A 12,321-nucleotide genomic window follows, 5' to 3' on the forward strand; every position below is an offset into this window, starting at 1 on the left:
TCTGACAGACATTCTGTCAGGACAGCAGTGGTCCTGGAGTCAAGGTTGGAGGCAGAGAGGTAGAGTTGGGTCTCATCCGCATACATGTGGAAGTTGACCCCATGTCTGTGGATGATATCAGCAAGAGGGAGCATATAGATATTGAAGAGGAGAGGACCAAGGACAGAGCCCTGAGTAACGCCACATGAGACGGTGCGGGGGCTAGAGGAGAAACCATTTGTGGAGATGACAAGTTGTATTGATGTAGCGCCCTTCATGTGGGGTAGCGTTCCGGGATGCAGGGATTATTGTTTATTATAAGTGTGATATGGGGACAGGAATGGGGATAGGCCGAGGCAGTGAGTTAGATAGCACAGCTTACTCTGAGAGTTACTCTGGCCGCTCTTTCAGCTACAATGCCTCAAAGCTCTGGGACATTCTTCCTCTATCCCTCCGCCTTACCCCTCTCTTCCCCATCTTCAGGTCGTGCCTGAACGCCTTCCTCTTTGACCGCTCCGACAATCACCTCCCCCGGCTTGGCCTCGTGTGCTCCGCCCCTGTCAGGCGCTCTGGGACGCTAACCTGATTGCGGAGCAGTATGTAAATACAAGTTGTTGTTGTGTAATTTCTACGGTGTCTTGCTTTACTGCAGGTACTGCCTCCTCCAAGGTAACCTGTGTTTCTCCCTATCACTTCACCATCACTTACAGGTCAAATGAAAATCAATTTCGCAAAGCAACAGAAATAGAACAAAATTGAGGCTGGCAAAGTGGACGTCACTTACTTACAGGGTCTGATTTTGAGAAGCGAGAGTCAAGGACGGGGTGACCCTTGTTTGGAAGAGGGTGGCAAAGTCAAGCCTATTGCTACGGTATTCTACAACAACAACAACAACTTTATACCTCATGCGGGATAGTGTCCAGGAGCGCTGTTCTAAATCCATGAGGGGACAACCAGAGGATGGCAGAACGCACCTGAGCCGTACGTAGAAATACAAGACTACATCACCATGGGGTTTACAGCGGGAAGCACAAAGGGTAGTGGAATTCACGCAAAGGCCGGTGGAAATCTGGAACCCTCCCCCTAAAGAATGGATGCTGAATTAATTCCAATTTTCCAGGCTAAGGCTGATAGATTTTTGTTAGGTCGGGGTGTCTAGGGATATGGAGCAAAGGTGTGTAAATGGATCTAAACTGCGGAAGAGGCTCGATGGGCTGAATGGTTTACTCCTGTACCTGTACATTTGTATAGTGTCTTTCACTTTGGGAGGTGGTCCCAAGGCGCTGGACTGTCGAGATGGTGGTTGGGATCAGGAGGGATGGAGGGCATCGAAGGCGCTATATAAATGTGACTTGTTGTTATTATTGATATTCTATGAAGCGCTTTGAGACATTCTCCCCCGACGTAAAAGCCGCTGTATCAAATGCAAGGATTATTATTATTGTTATTACCAATCATCGCTGTAAGACTGCTTTTTTAAGGCCAAAATATGCCTAATACGTGTTCAGTAGGAACTGCACTGCCTCATCTCACTTAAATCCTCTGCGGAACACTGAAAGGGTTTCTTAGCCCATCATCAGTCAGGATTGGAATCAATTTTGTGTCCTAGAGATGAAGGGTCAGTCTCAATTAACCTTTCATGCCATCCAATCCCTCCAAACTAAATTCAAATAAAAATTCTTTCAAAGTGTAATGATGTTATAACCATATATGGGTGGTTGTTCTCCACCGGCCCCCACCCCCACCCACCCTCTCCATCTCACAAACCTTGTCTTCTGCCCAAGGTTAAATCCCATCTCATCCATTATAGAGCAGATTCAACAAAGTCTAAAATAATAATCCTTGCATTTGATATAGCGCCTTTCACGTCGGAAGGATGACTTTGCACGATTTACCGTAAAGTGGATTGACTGTGTATTTTGTAGGTGAATGTGGCAGCCAGTTTGCACACAGAGATGTCCCACAAACAGCCATGAAGTGAGCAACCAACTTTATCTGGAGGATTGTTGGCCAGAACCCCGGGAGACAGAAACTCCCTTCTATTTTTGTCTAGTGCAATGTAATCTTTAATGCCCACCTGAGCAGACAGACGGGACCTCGATTTAACGTCTCATCCAAAGGACGGCACCTCCAACAAAGCAGAATTTCCTTAGCGTCGCACTAGACTGTGAGTGTAAAATCCCGACGTGGGGGCTTAAACCCACAATGGACTCCTGACTCAGATGCGAGAGTGCTACCAATTGAGCCAAACCGAGATTTAAACTAAGGAAAACAAGTCAATAAAATGAGGAATGTTTGCACAAGACGATCAATTTTGTCATATATTTCTTTCTTTGCATCTTCTGCAGTTATTTATTTTATCCTATATTTATAATAAAGGATATCAAATGAATTGTCATTAAAGACGTCAGACGGAGCTTTAAGATGCTAACTGCTGAGGTGTGCAGAGTACTGAAGGTGCTGTGTATCCACACACGCACATCACACACGCACATCAAAGTCCTGCACTAGATAAACGGCTAATAGGGAAATTGAAATTCCTGGTATTAATCTTTAACCTTGTCTTGATAAGCAGTTTCCTGTTCTGTGGCAATTGGCTGCCGCGTTTCGCCCCCAAAATATACAGTCAATACTCTTCACAGTATATTCTGGGAAGCGCCTTAAGGCGTCTCAACATGTTAAGGCCGCTATTTCGAATGCAAGGATTATCATTATTAATTGTATTTTTGCATCATTGATCACGAGGGCAGATGTAAACATCTGAGGCAAGGCATAAGGCATTTTTTGAGTTCCCAGGACTATTTATTTGAGAATAAATGCCTTTGGAACACGGTTGCAGACATGAGCACTTTGAAGGAATGAGAGTATTTGTAGGCACTTGGAAGACATCCATCTATAGCATTGGACCGTATCCAAAAATAATACAGTCGTGACTTGAATATTGTAGTTCCCTCAGGTAAATCTCTGACTCGATAAACGTTTTGTGAATTCTTAATTAATTGTCCGTTTCCCCATTCTTGCATTTACCCCCCCCCCTCCCCCCAAAAAATGTAAACCCTGAATGGGATTCATACATCGAATGGCGGTAAATTGATGGAGTTTGGTGGATGATACGCACTGGTTGTGTAAATGTAAGGAATGTCACAGAATCGCTCCGTTGGTCATTTATCTATTCCGAATCGGCTTTTTACAAGACAACACAACGACAACAACAGCAGCAGCAACTTGCATTTATATAGCACCCCGGATGTTAGTTGAATTGCCTTCTGGGGATAATAATTCCTCAAAAATAAATTGGTCACTTTTTTGGGGGACACTGTTGCACGCAATTGACTGCCGCATTTCGTCCACAAAATACACGCTCAATCCACTTTACCATGTATCCTATGGACCTCTTTGAGACGTCTCAATGACATGATAAGACGCTATAACAAATGCAAGGGCTATTATTATTATTATCTCAGAGCGCTTCACAAAGAGGCTTCTAAGGCGTTAATATGAGAGTGAGGTACATGTCGAAGACCCAGGGATTTATTTTCCTACCATTTAGGGTGGTTCAGAGGAGAAATTAAGGAAAACGATAACCATCTGGTTGAGCCTGCAAAATTCATTGCAATCACCTTTCGTTCTTTTCCCAAGCTCAGTTAGACTTCTACCTCTCTATGACTTCTTGTTTTCTGCCTTTTTCCTTTCCTTTTCTACCTTGGTGGCGTTGTGTGCTGTGTTGACAACTTTCAACGCAAGTTTATCCAAATAACAACATTTTCCCTTAAAGATGTGACAGGTTTTGTAACGAAATGAAGAATAAACCCCAAAAGTTAAAAGTTTCTATCTTTGCGCCTAACGCCAGGCACAGAAGCACTGAACACCAGCTTCTACTTACAAGTACTTGATTTATTGAATGATAAAGATATTTCTGATGCATTTCATTAAGCCAGACATGACTATAGATCACATTGTTCCCAAGACACCAGCTTCAGTGTGAATGCTGCTACAGATGTTTCTGCGCTATGAAATCAAGCAGAAAGGTAGCACAGTATCTCAGTGTTAAAAGAACCTTACGCGCTTAAGAGTGAATTTTAATGCTGGCATCTGCCATTATATTCCAACTGCTTTCAGCATGAATTAATAACTAAAAACAAGCCTTTTGCTATCCGTCCTTTAAACACCATTCCCCACAGTTGGTGTTTAATCTTATTTATACAGTATTTCACTGATGCCGAATATCACATTGGGCTGTGTTTCTTTGTGAAATCCATATTGAAACAGATAACAGGCTGCTTTGTAATCAAAGGACAACAGCATCACGAAATGTTGGCCTGCGAAAATCACAGGGAAATTAGTATAATAATCCTTGCGTTTGATACAGCACCGTATCATGTTGTTGAAACGCCTCAAACCATTTCACAGGGTTTACTGTAAACTGCAGTGACTGTGTATTGTGTAGGTAATATCAAGCCAATTTGCGCTTGGCAATATCCCGCAAACAACAGGTATTTTTATCGGGGGGATTGTTGGGCAGGACACCAGGAGAGAGAAACTCCCTTCTCTTTTTGAATAGCCCCATGGAAACTTTAACGTCCATCTGAACAGCCGGTTTAACATCTCATCCGAAAGTTAGCACCTCCGACAACTTGGCACTCCCCCAGCCCTTCACTGAGCGTTGGGCCTATACTGGGAGTTCAAAATCTCAACACGGAGTCCTGTTGGGACTGTGGAGTTCTGTAGCTCAGTGGTTAGAGCACTCGCCTCGCAAGCAAGAGATCTGGGTTCGATTCCCAGCAGGGCAAAATGTTGGGCACGTTTTCTTACTCCACAGACCTTTATTTACCTAGCAGTAAGTAGGAACCCGTTGTTAGTTGTTTGATGGATCGCTTTTTCGCGGATAATAATTCCTTCAAGAAAAATAAACTGGTCACTTCAATCCACGACTGTTTGTGGGACGCTGTTTTACTCAGTTGCCTGCTGCGTTTCGCCCGTAAAATATACAGTCAATTGACCTTGCAGAATATCCTGTGAAGCGCTTTGAGACGTCTCGAAGACAAGATAAGACGCTGTATCAAATGCAAGGATTCTTATTGAACCCACAACCTTCTGACTCCGAGACAAGAGTGTTACCAAATAAGATCCCGGGCACTATTTCGAAGAAGGCCTGAATTTTAAACTTTTCTTACGTAAAACCATTTATTTAAAAATTGTAAGAATTGCGAAAAATTCATAGACTCGGGCTTCATTTGGGAGACGGGTCACAAGTACGTCGGAAAACTGAATTGCAAATTGCACGCATTCTCTTACTCTTTGTAGCCAGTCACTGCGACTGGGGAACTACATTTTTGCATGCATAGTTTTTATTTTGCATCTGCTCAGAACAGAAAGAGCATTCCAAGGTCACATATGGCATAGATCAACAGCAGAGACAAAACCCTACCCCACCCCGAGCTCTGTGTTTAGCACTCATGTCCCTGGGGAAATAGAGAATGGAAAAGTCTCAACTAATTTATTTCGAGTTCCTTTTTTTCACAAATCCCACCAGGCTGGTAATGTATATGAACCATCATCAATGGACATAAAAAGGCTCATTCGTTGCTTTTCGTACATAATACCGAGTTGATACTCAAAAAGACAAGCGAGTTTCTGCCAGTGTCCCTGACCGACAATGCTCCAGATAAAATTGGTCGTTCGACTCATGGTTGTTAGCGAGACATTGCTGTGCAGAAATTGATTGCCACCTGTGTGTGTGCTCATTCCACATCACGGAGCTGGTGCAGAACCTTGGTGGCTTGTGGAGTCCCGTAACGTAGTGGTTAGCAAGCAAGAGAAATCAAGATCTTCATCCTCACTTTCAAATCTTTCCTTAGCCTGGCCCCATCCTATCTCTTGGACCTCCTACTACCCTCTATCTCTTGGACCTCCTACTACCCCCTGAACTGAGCTCACAGCGATCTGCTTCATGTCCCCTATTGATAAGCAAGCTTTCAGCCATTCTGTCCCTGCTGTCTGGAACTCCATCCCAGATTGCCTCTCCCTCGTCCCTTCCCTTCTCAGCTCCAAATCCAACTTAAGTCCTGCAGAGTCCTGTAGTTCACTGGTTAGAGCACTCGCTTTGCAAGCGAGAGACCTGAGTTCAATTCCAGGCAGGTTAGGGCGAAACCTTGGGCAAGTTTCCACACACCTAATAATAATCCCTCCAAAACCAAAAACAATAATAAATTGGTTATTTTCAATCTACGACTGTTTGTGGTACATTGCTATGCGCAATTGGCTGCCGCGTTCGCCTATAAATAGTCAATTCACTTTACAGTGTGTTCTGTGAAGCGCTTTGGGACGTCCTCCCGATGTGCAAAGCGCTATATCAAATGCAAGAATTATTATTATTAAGATCTACCTTCTCAATTGTGCTTTCAGCAACCTGCCCCCCCCCCCCCCCCCACACCCCCAAACACTCAGTTCAGGCTTCCAGTCAACTGTGAAAGGGCTTTGAGACTTCATCCTGACAAACAATTTACAATTTACAAATTCCTCTTCTCAGATTTTCTGCAGACTGAAAGTCAAAGTACACGATGCTTGACTAAACAACTGATGCTTAGTTGATTTTTACTTCTGTTATTTTAATGCTGTTATTTCATTTACTTTGCGACAGTTTTCGGGACGTCGCTCTGCACAAATTAGCTGCCGCGTTCGCCTACAAAAATACGCAGTCACTTTGCTTGACGGTGAAACCTATGCAGCGTTTTGAGACGCCCTCCCACGTGAAAGGCGCTGAATCAAATGCAAGGATTATTATTTCCGCGTACTGTAGAGAAAATGATGGAGAGAATCATTTAAGAGAAAGAGAATCATTCTAGGCCATCCTACATAAAGATGTAAAACATCTAGGAAGATTCTTCAACTCAGCTTTGACGTGGCAGCCGATTTAATGCGGTCGTTAAAAAATGTTCAAGACAATGGGGTTATAAGGGTGAGGCAATAAGGCATAAGAACATAAGAAATAGGAGCAGGAGTAGGCCACTCGGCCCCTCGAGTCTGCCCCACCATTTAATAAGATCATAGCTGATCTTCTAACCTCATTCCATTTACCCGCCCCATCCCCATATCCCTTTAGTTATTAAAAATAATATGCCAAGTCACTGCTGTTTCAGAGACTGAAAACAGAAGCAGACCCTTCTTGTCTTGGCTTGCCCTTGGCTCAACAGGTTTCCTTTCAATGTATTTCGTTCAAAATAGTGTTGCAGTTCATTCCATTTGAAGTACGTGTCCATGGGTACAGCACTGTCTTGACACAGTAAGATAACACTCACTCTAGACATTTTTGCTGTTAAATTTTGAGCTGGGATACCCCATTTGCGTCACCAAATTAACCCACCAAAAGTGCCATCTACACAGACACTCAAAGCCCTGAAGGTGCCGTAATTATTTCTTAGGAAATGAAAACGTTGTAATTAACAGAGGATCCCGTGGGAAATTATTTTTTCTTTCTTTTCTGCTAAGTAAGAAATTTGCATTAATTCATCTGCTCTCAGGACAAGGCAGCTATAGGCAGCTAAAAATTGATCTATCGTGGTAATTGCACGTGTAATTCTGCGCCACGCAGCAGCCAATTGCTCATAGCAGTGTCCTGCAAATAGTCGTGGATTGAGTGACCAAATTATAATTTTTTTTTTCAAAGGGATTATTACCCCCAGAAAAGTGATCCAACAAATGACATACAACCGGGTTCCTACCTACTGCTGGATAAACAGAGGCGTGTGGAGCAAGGAAACTTGCCTAAGATTTCGCCTGCCCGGGAATCGAACCCGGGTCCTCTCGCTTTACGAGGCAGCTGCTCTCACCAATACACGACAGGAATCCAGGCACTTGCATTGGTTCCCCAGCCTGCTATCTCATGCATTGATAAGCAATGAATCTGGGTCCACGTTTCCCACATAGGATAAATTCCTGGTCTCACCTGGACCAGGAATCCATACCATTTCTGGGGCCTTTTAATGAAGCATTTGAAACACAGCAGCACTATTGGACTAGAACCTATAGCCTGGTTGGTAAAGTCCTTAATAATGATAATAATCCTTGCATTTGATATTGCGCCTTATCATGTCTTTGAGATGTCTCAGAGCGCTTCAAAGAATATATTGTGAAGTGGGTTGACTGTGTATTTTGTGGCCCTTGATATCACTTTAAAGCTGAAGGTGCTTTCACCCACTTTTCTTTCCCATCTTGCTTATTTTTTTACAGCAGCAAATTCTCTTCACTGCTGTAGTGTATTGAGTCTTTGCTAGTGTTTGATGTGACCCCTATTTGACCATTGGGATATTCACCCAATCTGACACTTACATGTGGATGGACGTCCCGCTAGTGGTGATGGTGGTGGTGGTGGTGGGGGGGGGGGGTGATATTGTCATAGAGTACTGTAGTAACAAATCTTGGTGAATCTTGGCAGATTTTCCCATTTGTTAGACCAGTGGCAAAGCAGATTAATGGCAGGGGTCTAATTAATGCGGAGCAAATAGCTTTTGTGTTGTCGAGGATTTGAGTTCTGACATTGTAGTTCCTTTCCAAAAACTGACAGTGTAGTGTATATCACTGTCATCCCAGGTGGGCGTTGGGGTAACTGCTGGAGTCTGGCCAGTTAAAACTGCATAGCTTGCCAACTGAAAGCACAATCTGGTTAGCTTCCTGCTTCCCGCTGCTTGTCCAGCTAGGAACACCCTACCTGTTGGTGCTTTGGCTTGCAGGGTTAACAGGAGCCGAGTGGGAGGACTCCCTGCCCACCGTGACTGGTCTGCCCCTCCAAGGCCTGCCGATGAGCCAGGCTGTCTGTGCTGCCATCGGCAGTGCCCTAGATTCCTGCATACCCTCCTGGCTTAGGAACGGCACTACCACAGAGGGTGGAAGCGATTCTGACATTCCTTAGCCAAGCATCATGTCACCTTGGATCCAGTTCCATCTCCAAGGAGACCCTGCTTTCCTCCAACCTCCCCCACAGAGAAGATTGACATAATGATATACAGTATTATACAGTAATGACATAATACACTTGAAATAATGAATGCTCCAATTCCCGGTGGAATTTTCTGTCCAAAGTCACATTATGTGTTTCATAATCAATACAACAACATTCTGTTTGCAGGCTTTTAACCATGTACAAAATTATGCACCTAATTCTTTCCGGAATTCCGTGAGCAGGATGCATTCCTCCAGGGAGGGAGTGCGCCTTCAATTGCGACATCTCTGGAATTTCCACGTGTAGGTGGGATGCCTGGAATTCTCAGTTTGGTTTGGTCCTATTTCCTCCCCAACTGCCCCATTCAGGATTTTGTGCCATATCAGATCAGCAACTGAGCACCCCTATAATGATGCCTAATCCTTGCATTTGATACAGGGCCTTATCACGTCAAAGCGCTTCACAGAATATACTGTGAAGTGAATTGACTGTGTATTTCGCGGACGAAATGCAGCAGCAAATTGAACAAAACAGTGCCCCACAAACAGTCGTGGATTGAGTAAGCAATTTTTTTTTTTGGTGAAGACATGATGTAGTTGCTGAGTTGTTTCCAAGATACAGATAGATTATGATTAACAACTGTCAAAACTCGGTTTCTTGTCGATCTGTTAGTAGAATTCCAAGAAACATTGCATCACAGTTATTAATCATCAATTGACCAGTTATTAATCATCAATCATCAAAGCGATCTGCCAATCGACTAACGACCGGGTTCCTACTTACTCGCTAGGTAAACAGAGGCGTGAGGAGAAAACTTGTCTAAGGTTTCGCCCCGCCTGGGGTATCGAACCCGGGTCCTCTCACTTTGCGAGGCAAGAACGCTAACCATGGGACTCCATTGCTATTATCAACCCAGCCTCGAATAGGGGCACGGCAACATGGCAGGCAGTTACTTTGATGCATGTCCATCATTTCCCATTCATGACCTCTGCTTCTAAACGCATACCCTTGATCACACTGTCATTTGATAAGGAAGCAATCTCTTTGTTAGATGGTTAGATTCAAAAGGTTTTGTTTGTGATGTGTTCGGAAGCGAATACAGTTGCCTAGGTGATGTTCGACATCAATGGAATATTTTGACTTTTTTTCCTCTGGTGTAGACAAGATAAAAGGCCAGCGAACATATAACATTTAGAAGGACCCAACACCAAAGGCTCGATTCCTTTACTAATTCATGCTTTAGCAATGCTGAAAGCCGCTGGCATATTGCAACCAATGCCAACATTAAAACTCAGTCAGCTTCGTAAAAATTAGATGCCACCGTAGCTCTCTGCTTGAGTTCACACTGATGAAAGTTCAGCAGCTAACGTCTATGCAAAAACTGGTATCAGGGGAGCAATGGGTTCCACAGTCCTGTTCGCCTAATGAAGTTCATTTGAAAATGACTTTATAATTTTATAGCATCAAATACATAACAAGCATTCGTAAAAGCATGCTGGATTTCACAAGTTGCATCCTGGAAATTGAGGCCTGGCTTTACCACCTGTTTTGCAAGGTGCCACCCAGGATTATGCAAGGATTATTATTATTATTTTGTTGCTTGTTTCAACCACCTTTTCCTTTAAGTGCTCGCTCGACAGTGATCTTGAAACCGTGTGGTCGTAAACCTCCTCACCCTGGGCCCAAGCGTAACAGTATTTGTGATTGGGAACTGGACAATTGGGGTAACAATTTGGATTTATATAGCGCTCTTTGCACAGGGTAGCATCCCAGAGCGCTTGACAGAGGTGGAGCAGGAGGCTGAGCCAGGGGGAGGTGACTGTAAACACACAAGGTCTTTAGGATTGACGTGAATATGGGGAACTAGGGGGCAAGGCGGCGGGATTGAGGGAATGTCCCAGAGTTTCAGGACAACCTTTACATTGTGCTTTGTATGCTGTATAAAATGTACTTCCTTTCCCCCCCCTCTGTCTACTTTAAATATTCCTTCCCCCACACCCTCTATCCCCAGCCAATCCACTTGTATCAACGCTACACAACAGCATCTACAGAAGCGAGATGTTCTCTTCTCCGCAGACAATTCTAAATTAGACTAGATGCTTAAAATTAAACTAAACTATAATAATACTTGCATTTGATATAGCCCCTTAACACGTCGTTGAGTCATCTCACAGATTATACTGTTAAGTGAATTGACTGTATATTTGTGGGCGAAATGCAGCAGAAAATAGCGCACAGTAGTGTCCCACAAATGCCGTGGATTGAAGTGACCAATTTTTTTTTGTTGTGTGGGATTATTATCCCCCCGAAAGCAATCTGCCAATCGACCAACAACCGGGTTCCTACTTACTGCGAGGTAAACAGAGGTGCGTGGAGCAGAGGTTGAGAGCTGAAGGAAGCTGAAAGTTAAAAAAAAAACATTTTGGGTGTCAATGTGACTTGCACAGCAGGTCAAACCAAGCCAATTAACATCTAACCTTCAGCACGTCGACACTACATATTTTAGAGAGTATTGTACTGAACCTTTCACTTTCAGGGACTGTTAATTGTTGTTTTAATTAAAAGACATCTGCCTTCATTTGAAGCAGGCATCACTAAAGCTGCACAAGGTCAGATAGGATACAGTGTGCTGATCTGCTGGCGCTGGCTTGGCAGTGCTGGTACAGTAATGGGCGTTTTTCATTTTAAATACAGAAGTTTTTTGTTAAAAAAGTAGCAAATTCTCAACGGCATCTCTCTTAACCACAATCGACCACAACTTTCGCTTACACAGCTCCCTTCACGTGGGGTAGTGTCCCAGAGAGGTTGCCAGTGGCGGAGTCTGACACCGAGTCAGGGGCAGAGGGAGGGGTGGGAGGTGGCCGTAAGCCCGATCAAAAAAGGAAGGTCTTTAGGCGGGATTTGAAAGTGGGGAGGGAAGGAGTAAGACAGAGGGATAGAGGGAGAGTGTTCCAGAGTTTCGGGGCGTAGTGGCTGAAAGCGCGGCTGCCGGTGGAGGGTTTTGGCTGCGTTGGTTGTGGGGTAAGGACGGAGGCGGGCAATGTGACGGAGGTGGAAAAAATGTACCTCCAATGTGGAGGTAACCTCCAAAATGTAGCGCTCCATCAGTACCCCAGAATAAGACGATAATAATCTATGAGGCTACTTCCGTTCAAAAATAGAAACGTGAGTGTGTTTTGATGTGATGTGAATGATATGTGGCCTGGTTAATATGCTGTGATGTTCGCTTAGTGAAACAAGAGCTCCAGATCACTGCGTAAGTGTAAGTCATGCAATCCAGCGGACAAATGCTTCCTTCAGGGGAATCACGGTGAATGATTTTCAATCAAATGGCAAGAGCTTTGTGCACATTAAACACAGCATCTCGCGGTGGTTTTTCAGGCAGCAAATGAGGTTTTCGATGC

The sequence above is a fragment of the Callorhinchus milii genome, unplaced genomic scaffold (genome assembly GCF_018977255.1).
Source record: "Callorhinchus milii isolate IMCB2004 unplaced genomic scaffold, IMCB_Cmil_1.0 Scaffold8, whole genome shotgun sequence".
In the NCBI taxonomy this organism is placed as follows: Eukaryota; Metazoa; Chordata; class Chondrichthyes; order Chimaeriformes; family Callorhinchidae; genus Callorhinchus; species Callorhinchus milii.